Source organism: Cydia fagiglandana, chromosome 1, assembly GCF_963556715.1.
Source record: "Cydia fagiglandana chromosome 1, ilCydFagi1.1, whole genome shotgun sequence".
NCBI classification, from domain to species: Eukaryota; Metazoa; Arthropoda; class Insecta; order Lepidoptera; family Tortricidae; genus Cydia; species Cydia fagiglandana.
Genome location: NC_085932.1, coordinates 2,222,677 through 2,243,142, shown reverse-complemented (window position 1 = coordinate 2,243,142; position 20,466 = coordinate 2,222,677).

Here is a 20,466-nt window from a genome sequence, read left to right as displayed (position 1 = left end):
GCGCAGCAACTAGTATTATTTCTCTCTACACGCTCTTTTAAAAATGCCGTTTGTCAAAAAAGGACAATCATACTGTTGACAAGATAGACTTCAAATCAAAGTGTTGCTTTATTTGGTAGGTCCAGGTTGTGTATGTGTGCGTAAAACCGTATATGTGTGCTCTTTTAGGGATGTGAAAAATCGATTTTAATCATGTTATATATCGATAAACGCTACACAGCGGAACGAAATAGCGATTAATTGAAGCTTCAATATCTTCGTTAAACATAAACACAATTGAAATGCTAATGGATAATGAATATATATCATAATGTAATAAAATAATTCAATTATTGCGGAACACCTATTTTAGTAGGTATTTATGTATTTTAATTAAATATCTGAACTTTCCCTTGGTTCCCTTTTGGGGCGTGACTATAAAATTGTGATCTGATAACCACAATAAATAATAAAAGCGTTTTTGTTCATTTTAGGTATCGTTAAAACTTTGAAGTAAAATTAAAATTGCAAGAAATGTCGATAGTTTATCGATATGACTTTATCGACATGGCTACAGCAAGGTGGGCCTCATTGTTAATCGTACACTCATGGACTTATAAGATGGACTGCACTGTCACTTTTTTTGCCATACTAAATTGAACTTTATCACCGAGCTAGAAAGACGTTCGTACCAGACTAGAAAAAACGGTCCACTTGAGATAGCAAAGGTGGGTCGCGGTGTCTCACTCGCACGTGTTGCCAATGTTAAAAATATACCATTGTGGTAGTATTTATATCAATATACTACTCAAATTAAATAACTTGTTATATTATTTAAATGCTATATTCAGAGTAAGGTTCTGATATCTTTTAAGAAATTTGTAAATAAGTATGATGTCAATATTATTAACTGATTTAACCAAGCATGTGGACAACAAAAAAAAACATTAATTTTGGTGTGGTAGACATTGTAGAAACTTTGAATGTTAATTGGTATCCCTATCGTCATGACATGTTATCAAAACACGTGAATGCAAAATTTCCTAAAAATGGTGAAAATATGTTGCGTTAAAGGTTGTGGGAGTGAAAGAATTTCTAATTGTGGAATATTGTTTCACCAGGAAGCCACAATTATTACATTTTGCGATAAAAATACAAGACAACATTGTCAAACTCATTAGGGTGACTATGATGTCGGCACGATGAGAATCAGTGTTACACAATTTTTATTAGGTACTTAAGTAAGTTTATATAAATAGGTATGTATTTATTTCGGCATGTTTAAATTGGTGAAATGAGAGCCAATACAGAATAAATAATTACCAAAATTGAAATCCAAAGTCCTTAAACATTACAGACACATTTATGCATTGTTATAATAATAATAAACACATTGATAATAAAAGAAAAATAGAACTTTATCGTAATTTACTGACTTTTGGGACGATACCAGAAACGTTACTGGGAATTTACCCTCTTTGGAAAATTTACTAAGAACGGCACATCACTAATTTCTTTACATTTCACGACTCTTCTCTTTTCGCACAGGGCCCAGTTTTATAAAGTTACAAGTTACAGGTTACAAGAGTACAGGCTACAGGCACCTGTAATGCACTGTGAACGGCTACAGGTGTTTTATAAATACACATAAATAATTACAGTTGTAAAGAACCACGGTCAATCTCGATTACATGTGAAATCTACAGGTGTGAAGGACATCACTATTTTAAAAAAAACGTGTGTCATAAGCCCCCTCCAGACTATGTGCGTGAATCGCGGCGCGACGTCGCGGAGCGAACATATCGCGAAGTTGACGTAAAGCCCCCTCCAGACTATGTGCGTGAATCGCGGCGCGACGTCGCGGAGCGAACATATCGCGAAGTTGACGTAAGACTCCACACTCGCACACTTCACGGCGATTTGGCAGTTTGGTTTGCGGCAATATGGCGGAAAAGCATCAGCTGATCGAGTTTAACTGTTAGTTATCTATGGCATCATACGTGATTTAGCTGTTTTTCCATTTTGTTTTATTGTAAAACCGTAAAATATAGCTGCTTAATATAATATAATCATAATATAATTCATATTTATCTTGCCACTGAGGAGCCAAAATATTGTGTAATGTGGAGTCTTGCAAGTTCGCGCTACGCGTCTCCTTTGACGCGGGCCGAAATACCGACAAAAAACGGAGAACAAGGCGCGAAGGCGTGAACAATCTGCGAAATCGACGCCACACTTGCGTTCGCGGCAAGGGCCCAACCTTTTCTGTTCTCTTTCAAGGCGCAGCAACTAGTATCATTTCTCTCTCCTCGCTCTTTTAAAAATGCCGTTTGTCAAAAAAGGACAACCATAACAGTTGACAAGGTGGACTTCAAATCAAGTGTTGCCTTTCTTGATGCGCCCAGCACCTCTAGCACAACTGGCCGCGACAGGCGTGAGAAGTGACAGATCGGCGCGACTTGGCGGCTTGTCGCGTGTTGGCAGCACAACTCACGCGCGAGAGCCGCGACAAACTCGCGATCAGGTGTCACTGTCAGAAAATGACAACGATCGCGACTTTGAACTAAAATCCGTAGCACAACTGCCTATTTTGAGACAAAATATTCTCTCGTCTTTATGTCAATCCGCGAGTCGAAGTCTACGCGACTTTATAACGCGACTCGCTCTCGCGGGTGGTTTGCTTGTACTTTTTTAACTAAACTCATGATAATTATAACTTAAAAACAAGTTTCATATATTATGTAATAATATAATTTGTATAATTACTTATTGCCCTAAGGAATAAGGAAGTATGGAACAATCACTAAATGCGTTTTACGCACTCTTATATTGATTATGCACGGTGATACCTACAAGTACCACAACACACCCATCACAACTTTAATTTCAAACAGCTAGTTTGTAGGTACTCAATTAAGTAATTAGGTACATATGTAGGATTTTTAAATTTCAATTCAGGTTCGTAAGTTTGTAAAAGTAATCCTAAGACTTCCTTACACAAAACTTTCATCAACCTATAGTCCGTTTTTTTTAGCATTAGAAAGAACTTCGCAGAAGTAAGCTTGTGGTTCCAAATCCGGCACTTTTAGCGGTAATCATTTGAAGTAAATTATATGTATTGACTATGCTACATAAGATAATTCTATAATTATTAACAATTAAAGAGCCTGACAAAAACTGCACGCTTGCTTCTGTGGAGTTCTTTCTAATGCTAAAAAAAACGAACTATAACAACGGAGCCCGCTTGCTTGTACATAAATGAAGCCGATGAGGTGGGTAGGTACAAATGTTCAAAACAAACTATCCAACTTATTAAGTAAGCCATAGTCTTAGTAGTAATATTTAGGATCACGGTTAGATGTCTAATTTCAACAATCTCTTACTATTTAGGTACCGTTTGGAACCTTCCTCGACCTCAACAAAACATACCTACATGTGGCCTGTGCCCGCTGTATCGTACTGTAACAGAATGATGTAATACGTGGCTATAACAGGATCATGTCCGGCTCAAAATCATGCTTTGTATGAAATATTATCAGTCATCACCCACTAAACCATTCCGTCCCCTGCCAACACCATACCGTGACGTGATTGGACCGAGCCGACCAACAATATTTTGAAGGAGTTATTATGCTCATGTCATAGTCTGCGTAGGTAGCATAGGTACGGTTATCATATGGTCTACCATATTGAAACTCCTCTAGATCAAACCCGTGTTCTAGATGTTTCACTTCATGTTTGACAGGGCCTGATACGATCATGCTATGATACGTTGCTGTCAGCATTAGGTATGAAGTGGGCCTTGGGGAGCTAATTAATCATGGCTTCTAGGAGTTCTAGGTACTTACCTACCTACTTTATTTTTGTTTCTTTTCAGGTAAAAATACAGGAGAGAAAAAAAAACAATATTTAAATTAATAGTATATTGCTTTGCCTTATATATTCTTGCAATATTCGACTTCTTATTATTAAACCTAATATGTATATATTAACATCTAGAACCACTATAGAGAAATTGTAAGAATCTTCTTTATTACCCTTGAAAAGTATTTTCTCTCTTCCTTTTTCTTCGACATGCGGCGTAGGACAATAAAATATCACCCTGGAAAGAAAATTGGTTTATAAACAAGACAATAAAATATGGTCATGACTTCATCGAGGACTATGAAATAAGCTCCTCATATCAATTTGTCAAGTCATAAACAGTTAGGTACACAGTACACACACATGCCATCCATTATTGGCACAAGAAAAACTATATGAAACTTATTTGAGAGTTACTGTGGCAGCTTAGATAGGTACGCCATAACCATTAGGGTTATTATTAATAGTTCACTTCGTCGGTGGTGTTCTTAAAGCTAAAGCGCTTCTCACATCTTAGTTAATTTAGAAAAGGGGACAGCTCCGCGTTTGAAACCTACAAGCTTGCCTAGTGTGTTTCTTTTCCTGAATCTCCACTTCGGGTCCCGTTGGCACGTTCCTGTTAATAATATTTTCCTTTGGGTGCTGGGATATCAATCGTGTCTAGGATAATGCTGAACTTATTCTGAAAAAAAAAGCACTATTTACAACAGGAATATGAGAACAAACCCAATAATAGCAATTCCATTATTATAGTTACTTACAAAAATATTTTATTTAAAAGGTTTATTAAACAGAAATTTTTAAACAATATATATTTTAAGGAATATTATCAATATTAATTATATAAGGCTCTATTACTTACCTTTTTTTATATTTTTTCCCGTAATTAAATGTTGACAAAATTTGAAAGTTCCTTGACTTTGACAGGTAAACTTAACCATCGACAAAAAACTAGATTTTTTACCACCAAAGAACGAATGATTTAGCGCATCCCTGGTTTCCGATTCAGTGTTGCCACTTGCTAATATCGATTTGTTTAGACTTTGATTTCGCCGGGTAACACTGACGAGTCGCGCCGCGACTTTGAGTTCTCTACGCGGCTGTTGCAGTCGCGGGTACAAGTTATGCTACGGAAATCGACAGATTTGACAGCCGCGGGAATGGCGACTCGAGTCGCGGTCTAAGTCGCGGATGCAAGATGTGCTAGAGGTGCTGGCTGTGTATGTGTGCGTATAAGCGTATATGTGTGCTTTCATTGTGCTCTTTTAGGGATGTGAAAAGTCGATTTTAATCATGTTATATATCGATAAACGCTACACAGCGGAACGAAATAGCGATTAATTGAAGCTTCAATATCTTCGTTAAACATAAACATAATTGAAATGCTAATGGATAATGAATATATTATAATATAATAATATAATTCAATTATTGCGGAACACCTATTTTAGGAGGTATTTATGTATTTTAATTAAATATCTGAACTTTGCCTTGGTTCCCTGCTGGGGCGTGACTATAAAATTGTGATCTGATAACCACAATAAAGAATAAAAGCGTTTTTGGTCATTTTAGGTATCGTTAAGCCTTTGAAGTTAAATTAAAATTGCAAGAAATGTCGATAGTTTATCGATATGACTTTATCGACATGGCTACAGCAACGTGGGCCGCATTGTTAATCGTACACTAAACAAAAGTGGCAACAGTGACAGCTCGCTGAGACTACGTCTTTATATATTATAAGTCTATGGTTCGCGGCTTCGCCCGCGATTCACGCGCATAGTCTGGAGGGGGCTTTTGGCATCCGTAAGTTAGGCCTGGGCCCAGTTTTATAAAGTTACAAGTTACAAGTTTACAGGCGTTTACTGGCAACACTTGCTCCGTTTTTTACAATTTGCGTTTTATAAAAGTACTGTGTTACAATTTTACAGGTTACAGGTACAAGTGCCTGTAGCTCAACCATAGACGAAAATACGGGAGTTTTATAGTTTTAAACTCATAATCGAACAAGCGTTTTATAAAAATATTGTAAATTACAAGTGTAGATTGGTACACTTGTAACAAAAACTTACATACGTCTTGAGTCCTGTAACAGCACAACTGGGCCCAGTTTTATAAAGTTACAAGTTACAGGTTACAAGAGTACAGGCTACAGGCACCTGTAATACACTGTGAACGGCTACAGGTGTTTTATAAATACACATAAATAATTACAGTTGTAAAGAACCACGGTCAATCTCGATTACATGTGAAATCTACAGGTGTGAAGGACATCACTATTTAAAAAAAAAACGTGTGTCATAGATACTCGGTTCTCTACTAAATTATGTTTTTGTTTGCTGTAAAATATAAAGCAGCTAACACACCATCGCACCGCACCAAGGTCATTGTGCAACGCACGCATAAGTATGAGCGAGAAAGCGATATTTCTTTCTCGCTCTTACTTATCGGTGCGTCGCACAATGACCTGGGTGACCTGGGTGGGACGCACCGATAAGTAAGAGCGAGAAAGAAATATCGCTTTCTCGCTCATACTTATGCGTGCGTTGCACAATGACCTTGGTGCGGTGCGATGGTGTGTTATGGCTTTTAATTACTGGAAAAATGGCCAGAAATGAAGGAAAAATCGAGTGGTTGAGAGCGGCGTTCCATGCCAAGGATATACTTTTTGGGCCGTTTTCAGATTCAGATTAAGTTAGATTTAATGAAATATTTACGTAATAAGTAAATAACATGTAAATAAGTACTCTTTCACATTCTTACATTAAAATGTATCGTTTCGGTAGCGGCTCAAAGATAAATAGATAAATACGGTGTGTATCGAAAATTATGAATAGTACACTTTACCATAATGTGAATGCACTATACTTAAATAAAGAGACGAATGCTAATAAATCAACGACAAATATCGGCAATAATCCCTTTCCATTTCCTAGTAGATAAAATAAAACGAATCGTCAATAAAATAAATATCAAACATATTGTCACTTTATTTCCTATTTACTATATATTTCAGATACATTAACAAAAACTGATAAGGTCAGTGCATGGAAAAGTATGCATGCCCTGGCACAATCGTTGGCGTTGGTGCTTAACAATAAAGAGTAAAGTTTAAAATCTCTCAGAAAACGAGTCTACAAGTAACTGCTGTTGTGCTGTTACAGGACTCAAGACGTATGTAAGTTTTTGTTACAAGTGTAGTAATCTACACTTGTAATTTACAATATTTTTATAAAACGCTTGTTCGATTATGAGTTTAAAACTATAAAACTCCCGTATTTTCGTCTATGGTTGAGCTACAGGCACTTGTACCTGTAACCTGTAAAATTGTAACACAGTACTTTTATAAAACGCAAATTGTAAAAAACGGAGCAAGTGTTGCCAGTAAACGCCTGTAAACTTGTAACTTGTAACTTTATAAAACTGGGCCCAGCAGTTACTTGTAGACTCGTTTTCTGAAGCCCCCTCCAGACTATGCGCGTGAATCGCGGGCGAAGCCGCGAACGCAAGTGTGGCGTCGATTTCGCAGATTGTTCACGCCTTCGCGCCTTGTTCTCCGTTTTTTGTCGGTATTTCGGCCCGCGTCAAAGGAGACGCGAAGCGCGAACTTGCAAGACTCCACATTACACAATATTTTGGCTCCTCAGTGGCAAGATAAATATGAATTATATTATGATTATATTATATTAAGCAGCTATATTTTACGGTTTTACAATAAAACAAAATGGAAAAACAGCTAAATCACGTATGATGCCATAGATAACTAACAGTTAAACTCGATCAGCTGATGCTTTTCCGCCATATTGCCGCAAACCAAACTGCGAAATCGCCGTGAAGTGTGCGAGTGTGGAGTCTTAAGCCCCCTCCAGACTATGCGCGTGAATCGCGGGCGAAGCCGCGAACGCAAGTGTGGCGTCGATTTCGCAGATTGTTCACGCCTTCGCGCCTTGTTCTCCGTTTTTTGTCGGTATTTCGGCCCGCGTCAAAGGAGACGCGAAGCGCGAACTTGCAAGACTCCACATTACACAATATTTTGGCTCCTCAGTGGCAAGATAAATATGAATTATATTATGATTATATTATATTAAGCAGCTATATTTTACGGTTTTACAATAAAACAAAATGGAAAAACAGCTAAATCACGTATGATGCCATAGATAACTAACAGTTAAACTCGATCAGCTGATGCTTTTCCGCCATATTGCCGCAAACCAAACTGCGAAATCGCCGTGAAGTGTGCGAGTGTGGAGTCTTACGTCAACTTCGCGATATGTTCGCTCCGCGACGTCGCGCCGCGATTCACGCACATAGTCTGGAGGGGGCTTTACGTCAACTTCGCGATATGTTCGCTCCGCGACGTCGCGCCGCGATTCACGCACATAGTCTGGAGGGGGCTTATGACACACGTTTTTTTTAAAATAGTGATGTCCTTCACACCTGTAGATTTCACATGTAATCGAGATTGACCGTGGTTCTTTACAACTGTAATTATTTATGTGTATTTATAAAACACCTGTAGCCGTTCACAGTGCATTACAGGTGCCTGTAGCCTGTACTCTTGTAACCTGTAACTTGTAACTTTATAAAACTGGGCCCAGATTGGTACACTTGTAATCTACAATATTTTTATAAAACGCTTGTTCGATTATGAATTTAAAACTATAAAACTCCCGTATTTTCGTCTATGGTTGAGCTACAGGCACTTGTACCTGTAACCTGTAAAATTGTAACACAGTACTTTTATAAAACGCAAATTGTAAAAAACGGAGCAAGTGTTGCCAGTAAACGCCTGTAAACTTGTAACTTGTAACTTTATAAAACTGGGCCCAGGTGGCCTAGCACCGTGAACACCGAAGTTCGCAAATTACGGGCATCTTTCTCTTTTACTCCTATAAAGGAGTAATTACAGTAACAGAGAAAGATGCTCGCAATTTGCAAACTTTGATGTCTATGGTCCAGTGACAAGCGTCCTAGTTAAAAACGATAGCAAGCGGGCGTAGCGGACCCACGCGACCCTCAGGCAGTTACGAATATGCCCTAAGACCGAGTAGGCCCGGGCCTAGGGCGGCCAGATATTTTGGGCGGCAGTCTATATGTGGTATTATCTATGAAAAGGGACCTTATTGTCGATGGCGCTTACGACAAAGACTTCGATGAATAAAATACGTAGTAGGTTGAAATTGGACATTCTGGCCAATTTCGGTTCGCTCAGTCCCAATTTAGCAATTAAGATTTTGTGAATACTGGAACATTAAATTTAGCTGTCTATCCACTGCGCAGGTCAATTTATGTTATGTGACGCTGATGAACTGATCAGTGATCAGTCATGTTGTGTTTGAATACAAATCGGGTTCAAAGGTCCTTTTTTATAGTTTTTTATAAATAACTCGTAAACCGTGGCCTGTAGTAAAAAATGTTCTTATACATAAGTAATCTACATAAAATTCTCTACATTAAATATTCTATACACTTTTTCGCTAGGATCAATATTTAAAAAAATATTTAAGGGAGAAAGTTAATTATTAATATTTTTAATTGTTAATATTTATATTATAAAAATATTTTACATAAGTAATCTACATAAAGTTTTCTTCATTAAATATTGTATACAGTTTTTCACTAGGATCAATATTTAAAGGAGAAAGTAAATCAATTGTTAATATTTTTTGTAAATAACTCGTAAATGGTGGCTTGTACAAAAAAATCTTATACATAAGTAATCTACATAAAATTTACTACATTAAATAGTCTATATACTTTTTACCTAGGATCAATATTTAAAAAAATATTTAAGGGAAAATGTAAATGGAGAAGTGCACTGAGTTGGCCGTTTTATCCCAGGCGATGCCGCTTGGCACGATTGTTCCTTGGATCATACTTTATTGATATAATGTCTAAAGGATATTAACTCTTTGCTTCCACCCAAAAAGGGAGAGGGGAAATGCGATTCCGGCGGTACAATGCGGTCTGTTTCTACCTACCTGTAGCTGTCAGGTCAAGTTTGGTATCATTTTCGTATAAACCAAGGACAAGGAATTCATTTTGAAATAATCGTTTTACTTTTTCATACCCATAAATAATCAAATACCTATTTCAAATACATTGAAAAAGTGTCACTTTAAACTAGTCGTTCATACATTCGCACGGCGGTAGTAGATCCCATACAAATGGGACTATGGCCAAGGTTAAAGAAAACAGGCAAGTGCGAGTCGGACTCGCGTACGAAGGGTTCCGTACCATAATGCAAAAAAAAAGCAAAAAAAACGGTCACCCATCCAAGTACTGACCACTCCCGACGTTGCTTAACTTTGGTCAAAAATCACGTTTGTTGTATGGGAGCCCCATTTAAATCTTTATTTTATTCTGTTTTTAGTATTTGTTGTTATAGCGGCAACAGAAATACATCATCTGTGAAAATTTCAACTGTCTAGCTATCACGGTTCGTGAAATACAGCCTGGTGACAGACGGACGGACGGACGGACAGACGGACGGACGGACGGACAGCGAAGTCTTAGTAATAGGGTCCCGTTTTACCCTTTGGGTACGGAACCCTAAAAATGCTAGACGAAGTATAAAAAATGACATGCTATAGTTTATTAATCAGTTTCCTATTTAAGTTATAAATTTTACCAAGGGAATAAGTTGAATAGCCTGCGCATGTGCCTGCGTGCGCGCTCGGCCTCCCGCTAGCAGCGTATAAAGTATAAACAGGCGCACGCAGCCTTCGACACAGAATAATTAATAGTACTACCGTACATAAAGGAAACTTCTTACAAAAACGAAGTTTGACAGCGGTTCAGGTTCGAATGATGCTGTCTCTTTCTAATATATAGCACTATCTGTTTCGGCTATTTAGGGTTGTCAAAAACCAAGTGATTATCTTATCTGTGGTTGTGCGCGCAAAAGGAAGTCAAGTGGTGCCAACCCTAATAATTGCTCGGAGCAATTCTAAGCCAAGCGGAGCCGAGTTTGACCGAAGTCAAGATTTCGCACACCTGACTTCGACAAGTTTTATACTATCAATTTTATTCCTAAAATTGCCAATTAAAATTTGGATAAAGAGAGTGACCTTTGTAACTGTAAGGAGTTATTCCCAAGTTGACCCTGTAAGAATAAGGTAGGGTACATGTAGGCAATCAAATAATTATATACATTTTAAAAGAAATATTGAGTACAATGGAACCAACATCTATAATTTTTAAGTAATGACATTAAAAATTTATTTGATTAATGACTTTAAAAATTTCTGGAAGCGAACTAATAAATTGAGACCGAGGGCGGGCTTCCCTGTGAGTGTAGAGGGTGTTAGCGAGCCTAAGGAGATAGCTGATTTGTTTCAGAAGCATTTCAAGGTTGAGTCTCCCTTGGGGCCCTGCGGGGGCCCACCTCCAACGAGGTGTGTGCCTTCGGGGCCTCTGGTGAGAATTACAGCTAAGGAGGTGGCATCGGTGATGAAGAACATGACGCGAGGGAAGTCGCCAGGACACCACTCCCTTAGCATTGAGCACCTGCAGCATGCAGGGGTACACTTACCTAGAGTACTCGCCATGTTCCTCAACTTCTGTGTCAGCCATACTTATATACCGAGCGACATGATGAGAACCGAACCGTGGTAGTACCAATTATTAAAAACCGTACAGGAGACACCTCGGACATTAAAAATTACAGGCCCATTTCGTTGGCTACGATAGCAAAGGTGTTGGACAGTGTGCTTGACAGTTGGAAAAACACACGGTGCTTTATGACGCACAATTTGGATTTCGGCCGGGCTTATCCACCGAGACGGCAGTCCTTTGTCTTAAGCACACTGTCCGATACTACTCAGGCACGAAAAAACCAGTTTTGGCGTGTTTTCTTGATCTCTCGAAAGCCTTCGTTCTGGTGTCCTATAACAGACTTTGGCAAAAACTGTACGAGGAGACGTCTTTACCCGGGGAATTGGTGGAATTGTTCAGGTTTTGGTACGGCCACCAAACCAATGTCGTTAAGTGGGCGGGTTCGCTATCCGATGAGTATAGGTTGGATTGCGGGGTCAGGCAGGGGGGGGCTTGCGTCGCCCAGACTCTTCAGCCTATATGTCAATCGGCTGATCGAGGAGCTTAGCAACACTATGGTCGGATGTTCAATAGATGGAACGTTCGTAAATAACATCAGTTACGCGGACGACATGGTGTTGCTAAGCCCATCGATCGACGCCCTTAGGACGCTAGTAGGTATTTGTGAGCGGTATGCGGAGGCCCCGGGTCTCAAGTACAATGTCTCTAAAATCGAGCTGCTAGTTTTCAGAGGAAGAATAATCCAATTAAATGACCAAATGTTACCTCCAGTGAGACTGAATGGCACTCCTCTTAAAGTAGTAAGAGAATTTAAGTACTTGGGACACTGGGTAACCGCATCGCTAAAAGATGACGTAGATGGGAAAGAGAGCGTAGGGTGCTGACAGTAAGAAGCAATATGTTGATTCGTAGGTTCGCAAGGTGCACTAGCAATAAAATCACCCTTTTTAAGGCGTACTGCCAGTCATTTTACACGTGCAGCCTATGGATCAACTTTACTCAAAAAACTTACAGCGCCCTACGCGTCCAATATAATAACGCTTTTATGATGCTGTTGGGGCTGCCGCGCTATTGCAGCGCTAGCGGTATGTTCGCGGAGACGCGCACCGACGGCTTCCACGCCATCATGCGCAAGCGGGTGGCGTCGCTGGTGCGGCGCGTACGCGGCAGCGCCAACAGTCTCCTAGCCACTGTAGCAGACAGGATAGATGGCGCTTTCTGGGAGTATTGTAGTGATGGGTAGGACATCAATTTAAAATGAGTTTGTATGAGTACCTCATTTTCTAAAATGAGGTGTTACAATGTCTTACTTCAAATGAGGTGAGGTACTAGCATATTTTCAGCGTCGACTATTCCATTAACTCCAACGGCGACAAAAATATTTAATGTATATACATATTTATGTATTCATCACTTCCTTTATAAATAAATAAGTAGTAATATTTAATTGGAGTGCAATCCTGGAGGTTAAGAATAGAACTTTTAGGAGAAAGATAATTTTAGGATCAAACTAAGAACATAAAGTACCTAACTTAATTTGCTGCTTTTATGAAACTTGTTCTAATGTAGCTCTTTTTTATTGTTAGATTGTTTAGACCTCCTCCTTGCTACTTGATATAATTTTAAGTATAATAATCACTAGCGACCCGCCCCGGCTTCGCACGGGTTAGCAAATTATACACCTAAACCTTCCTCAAGAATCACTCTTTTGATAGGTGAAAACCACATGAAAATCCGTCCAGTAGTTTTTAAGTTTATCGCGAACATACAAACAAACCCACAAACAGACAGACGCGGCGGGGGACTTTGTTTTATAATATGTAGTGATATATTTCATAAGTACCTATTAACCATAAAACTACCACAATTTTTAACAATCTAAGGAGAACAAATTGAATGTTTTCACAATCATTATTATATAGAAGTGACTAACTTACCACCTATAATTTAACAGTAATATCATCAATATGATAATAAACATAAACAAAGCACCATTCCGCCGCACCGTCTACATTTACACTTCATTTTTTCATGCAAAAGGCACCAAGGAAGATCCGCGGGTATATTTACTGGCGAAAACTATGTCCATATTTTGTTACCAGCAGTTATTATCTCGGGAGAAGAAGTAGAACGTGTATCGGAGGCACGCAATCTGGGATTACTAATGGATGAGTCATTACGTTTCGAGGGGCATATTGCGGAAATTACAAGAACCGCATTTTATAGACTCAAAATACTCTATCGAATTCGGAATTTCCTCAGCGTCGATCTGCGAATCAAACTTTGTAATTCATTAGTACTTTCTAAATTTGACTATGCGGACGTAGTATATGGCCCACGTTTACTAGCTCGCACTGACCGTATAGTACAGAGAGTGCAGAATGCATGTGCTCGTTATTGTTTCGGAATTCCGCCACGAGAGCATGTGACACCTTATTTAAACTCAGCAGGTATTCTCAAAATGACATTTCGTAGAGAGCTGCACCTATCATCTTTGTTGTTTGGAGTCTTTAAAATCTCAGAGCCAGAGTATCTGTTCGAAAAGTTCAAATGGCGCGCAAGTAGGTCGAGCTTGTATGGCATCAGATCGGTTTGTAACGAATTGGTATTACCACGTCACCGTACTGCTGCATTTCGAGGTAGCTTCAAATATACAGCAACGAAATGCTGGAATAATATACCTCCACCTCTCAAAAACTTAAACACAGTAAGTAGTTTTAAATTGCAGATTAAACAACGTCTTATAGCAATACAAAACACGCTACCTCCTGGTACTAGAGCGCGCCGTCATATCTAAAATAATGATATATTTATGCACCATATGTCTTATGTCTTTATTTATTTATTTATTTTTACCTTTATTAATTATATTTACACTCATAATCTATCTTATAAGATCATATAATTCCTTCCATATTATTATTCTTTATTTTCTATTCAATTCTACTTACACCATAGGTACTAGCAATTATTCTGTCCAAATTCTAATACTTGTCGTTTACTTACACTCATAGGTACATATTTAACATAACTTTAAGCCATTTAGTTTCCGACTAACAGAAGCAAGGGATAATGTATCAAGGGTCTGCCTGAAAACCAGCGTTGTAGTTAATACGCTGCAATATTATGCTGAGGCAAGCTCCTATTTAACACTCATGAATATTTCTCCCTTAGATGTGCAACTCAATTTCTTAGTTTTTAAGTGTAAATTTAAGATTTATCTGTAAAATGTGTTACATTATTTGTTAACTCTGTCATTTCATGTGATGTTGAATAAAATTGTTCTATGTCTATGTCTTTGTTATGATTATAAGAATTATTACTAGGTATTAGGTATTAGAGAACTAAAATTAGCTCTTAGGTAGTGAAGAACGAAGTACGGACAAAATAAATATAAATATGTCATAATCATAACTTACTGACTGACGAACTGACGTTCGAAGTCGTTTACAAAGAATGTTAATAAAAAGTATTGCAAATTCAAATCGGTATAATATACATCTACATGTTTATTTTACCTATGCAAATTATACTTACTTTTTATTTAATAAACTTGAAACTTATTGAAATTATCATAAATTGTGTACGCTACCGTATTATATTTCAATAATATTTTAGTCACTTAAAGGATTTTTGTTTCTAACCAAGCTTCGTAAATGCCCGCCTGGTATACAGAGGGCGTACTGCGAACCAAGTTCGTCATGTTGCCTGCCTGTCACACTTACGTACGAATTTACAAGTGCGACAGAGAAGCAACACGTCGAAATTCGTTTTGAATACTGATTCCTCGCGCCATTTTGACACGTAAGTTAGGATCAAAAAGGCGTAAGATGTATGAAAGCTTGCAGCGCTTACGCTTGTTGTCTTTCGTGTTTAATTTTTAACGTATTTTCGGTGGTGACGCGAGGCGATATTGAAGTACGGCGCGTGTCTGTCTCACTCCCTCTTTGGGTATTTCTAATTCATTGTTTAATTTTGAGGTGTTCATGTCACAACGCCTCGGTGAGCGGTACAAACTCAACGCTTTTCTCGGTGGACCTTTTGTCGTTGCAATAAGGTTTGTAGTTCGGCAGTTGACAGTGTGGACCATTACGTCCATTACTCGTTTCTTCATTTGTGTTTTGAGTGTCGGCGAGCGGTGAGCACCTCGAGCGCCTCGCGCGATCCAAGGACTCTTTTGCGAGGTTGTGAGGAGCGTATGAGTTTTCAGGGTCGCGAGTGAAATTGAAAGGATAAGAGTTTTTTGAAATTTGAAGTGTGTGAATGATTTGTGTGGCAAGAGGTGTTTGTGATGCGCGCGAGTAAATGAGTAAAATGAATAGAGGTGTGATGTAAGACATTTTTGCGGTATGAAGTACTGCGACAAATTAACAAAATGAGCGGTACAAATGAGGTGCCTCACGAGTGAGCGACTCAACACTAGAGTATTGGAGTAGCCTAAATGTCTATTAAATCTAAATAAAGTACATAACATAGGTAGTCACTAACATAGGTTAAGAGTAATAATAAGCTACTAATATATTACGGAAATTTAATTTCTGATATAAATAATTTCATTTCATTTAATTAAGCAGTTCAATAATTTAAATGAATTCACAAAAAGGCTAAAATGTTATTTATTAAACAGACCTTATTACTCCTTGCAGGAATATTTAGTAGTCAATTTATGTTAAAATGTCCTATAATATTTATTTATGTATTGAGTATAATTTACTTTCTCCCTTAAATATTGAAGGTAGCGAAAAAGTTTATAGAATGTTTAATGTAGAAAATTGTATGTAGATTACTTATGTATCGGAACATTTTTTGCTACAGGCTACCGTTTACGAGTTATTAAAAAAAACAATAAAAAGGGACCTTTAAACTCGATGACTGATCAGTTTATCAGCGTTACATAACATAAATTCTGTGCCTCCAGTGTAAAAGGGTTAAACTCGAGTTTGTCCAAATTACAAATTTTGCCAGTACAAGGTTTATTTCATGAAATTACACCTTTTGGGCTGACACCCACGGCCCTACGACTTCTAATTGCTGAGATATCGATTGTGCAAAAGGGTTAAAGTTTGCCAAAAATCTTAACCATTATGTTCAAAACGATTTATTTTTATATAATCTCAGTGAAAAAATTGGTACTTAAGAATCGTGTTACGAAGGATGGTTAAAGTAAAGTTTAATCTTAGTGAATAAACTACATTTCAAGAAACATTCGGTGTAAAGAAATCAAAATTCACTTACATCTATTTCAACTACCTAGCCTAGTACGTGAATGACGGTAAAACTTAAAGGACATCATGATGTGTAAAGGTGTATAAATAATTTACTTTGACCGTTTTTCACCATCTAGTTTCGCTAAATTGAGTTAACGATTATGGTTAATGTGCATTAGATTCCTTTCCATATAATTTTTTTTAGTTGGTCAATGTTGTGCAAAACGGTGGAAGTCAAATATCAAAAAGAAAGTCCTGTAGAATAAAAGACATCTAAAAGGCTGATATGAAATAATTGTGCAACAAAAACAAAAAAAAACATAGATGGGGAACTAAGAAAAACAAGTACAACTGCCCTGTTGTCAGTACAACACTACTAAGTACAGTACAACATTACAACAGTACAACATTACTCTGTTGAAATTGTGAATGGTTCAGTAACCATTCACAATTTCAACAAATAAATTAAATATACAGTGAAACCTGGATAAGTGAGATCTCAAGGGACGAGCAAATTTGTCTCACTTAAAGAGGTTTCCCACTTACCCAGGCTCCCAGTTAGCCAGGTACAAATAAATTTCTGTCTCATTTACAGAGGGTTCCATTAATAGAGGTGAGAATAGAGTATATATCAGTTATAGAGGTGGTTATTAAGGTAATTAGTAATTAGGTATCTTTAAAAATAAATAAGGTAAAAATAATCCTTGTCCCTAAATATTTTTTAAGTCTGTTTAAATATTTCTTTGAATTTATTTTGAATGATTCTCCAAAGGATAGATATTTCAACATTAAATTAAATTTGATAGAAGTCCGTATCAATTGCGTATTAGAAATTCAATAAATGAAAATTTATTTTTTCGTGTTACTTATCAAGATTTCAGCTTTCGTTTCGATTAGAGGATTTTATAGACTAAGAGTTAGTAAGAATAGGTACGGAAATAAATCAATAAAGTACAAGTTAGAGGGGTCATAGATTGACGTTATCTCAGATACAGAGGTAATTCGTATAAAATTCTAAAAAAACAATTATGAAAATGTAATCTTATAAATATAGTCTCAGTAAAAGAGGTAAAATACACTCTCTGTCTCAGTTATAGAGGTAAATGTGACTATAAAATCACAACAACAAATCCCAGTTATAGAGGTTCGTTTTATCTCAGTTACAGAGGTAATTCAGTGCTAAAGTGTCGGGACCGCACCATGAGTCCCAGCTATAGAGGTTTCTCACTTATCCAGGTCCCACTTAACCAGGTTTCACTGTATTAAGTCACGCTTTAATTACATTAATATTATTCTTTTTGCTTTGTTTTTTTTTTTACCATCAATCTAAATAAAAACAATATTTAGTTCGCAAAATGGTTCCTTTACACAATACAAAAGTTCAAAAAGATTTTAGCAACAATAGAGAAAGTGCAGTTTAACCTTTTCACACATTCATTATTTTTGTGAAAAGGGATATAAGTTGTTTTTGAAAGCCAATATTTCCGTTACTTTCACATAAGTCAGGTTAATTTAAATGACAAATTATAATTCATGACTTAAACTGTCTAAACCAAAAACAAAAACCTAATTTTTTTAGAAACAATACAGAGAAAACACGATTTGAAACGTTTTTCGGCCATACTGAAAAATTTAATTTTTTGAGTTTAACCCTTTTACACTGGAGGCACAGAATTTACCTCCACAATGGATAGACAAGAAAATTGAATGTTCCAGTATTCACAGAAACTTAATTGCTAAATTGGGACCGAGCGAACCGAAATGAGCCAGAATGTTCAATTTAAACCTACTACGTATTTTATTCATCGAAGTTATAGTCGTAAGCGCCATCGACAATAAGGTCCCTTTTCATAGATAATACCACATATGATGGGTGCTGAGAAAGGGGGGGCGGCTAGAGCTTGCTATGTAGGGCTTGGGGCCTAAGGCGGCAAAGACTGTATGTAATTCCTCCACTGTCCTGAGAGCCTACCCCGTTGCGTCTTTGTCGCACTTGTAAATTCGTACGTAAGTGTGACAGAGAGGCAACACGTCGAACATGGTTCACAATAGACCCTCTGGTTCTGTCAGCATATTTGTCTCTCTATCTCTCTCACTCATACCTGTGTTCTTGACAGACGTTACGGCGGACCACCTTCCTGACGATCGACCATGTTCGTGATCCAGTACCTACGCCTACTAGTAACAGCTTTTCTTTTTCACTTGGTCCCTCAATACTGAGGATCGTGACATCATATCCTTCCGTTGAAGACCAGGTTCCTCCATAGGGTTCTCTTCCTCGCCAAGCGCATGGCCTCGTGCAGTTTTAATTGCATAGGTGCGTTATGTGAACACACCATTTAGAACAACTAAATTAAGTACCTAAGGTTGTGTGAAGCGTTTTACAGAAGAGAAAAAACTATATCCATCCCTTTTTAGGCGAAAAGACAGTATGATTTCTATTACTAATATAACTATGTACGATTAAGGAAAGATCCTGGTCAAACTATATATTTAAATGTTATCCTAATATCCCACATACATAAGACGTATGGTCACCCTAATTAGAAAGAGATACAACGGCCCACCTTGACTATCTCATGTGGACACACTTTTTGGCCAATGTCCGCCATCCAGTTAATCTCTACGTCCGTGCGTACACTAAAGTTGCTAACACACTATCGCACCGCACCAAGGTCATTGTGGGACGCACCCATAAGTAAAAGGGAGAAAGCGATATCTCTTTCTCCCTCTTACTTATGGGTGCGTCCCACAATGACCTTGGTGCGGTGCGATAGTGTGTTAGCAACTTAAACAAAAGTGGCAACAGTGACAGCTCGCTTGAAGGTATCTCTATATATTATTATATCTATGATTTAATCGTTTACTCCTTGCATCACGCAGTTTTCTTTATAGCTTGAACAGTTTTAATACAGTCTGGGCTATAGAGTCTGTGCGGAAAGAGAAGAGTCGTGGGATTTGAGGGCGCGCCAGTGCTATTTTATGGTTTTTGCTATGCTGACAACACTGGTCACGTGATTATAGTACGACACTAAAGGTCATGATACTTGAATCCCTTTTGTTCCAGTTTTTTACCACGGCTTACTAAACGGAGCCTGGTGGTGGTGTCGGCTCATCAACTCAATCCCCTGATTTAGCGCAGGCACTAGTTTTCTTTTTAAAACACACTTGTTTTTATGTCTCAGATACTAAAAAGTGACAGTGCGATTGACAAAAGTGCTAAAACTAGTTAAGAATCTGCCCAATACAATTGTAATTTTAGTACCAAACCAGATAGAGTCTCATTTATGTACTGCCTAATCTGTGCAGTCCAACAGTTATTAAAACCGGGTAGATCGGGTAGAAATTCGTCACACAAATTTCTAGGTTTTTTGACCCCTCCCCCCCTCCTTGTCACACTTGGTCACATTTTGCAAATCCCTCCCCACCTTGTGTGACGTCACATTTAGGCAATTTTGTTTTCAACGAAATCGGCAATACTAACTCGGCTTTATTTTTTGTATAAAAAAATATTTCATTATGTGGTGCACAATAAAGAATATATTATTATTATTATTTGTTTGTCCTTTCCATATCTCGGGACCATGGGGTCCCGGACCTTTGGGAGGCGTGCGTGGGGCCGAAGCCAACAGCGCAGAGGCCCTTTAAGACAGTTTACTTTAAAAGCAAGGGATACACATGGCAGATACTATCCCCGAGCGCACAATATGATACATCCGGAGATGGTCTCCGCCAGGTGCAAAGACTATTGCAGTGCAGCACTTTTGTGCTGCGATGGGAACTAAGGTCATGGGCTATTGATATGCAAGTTGGATGGACTGGATAATGGGTTATGGGAGGAGACTAGCGGACACCTGCCGTG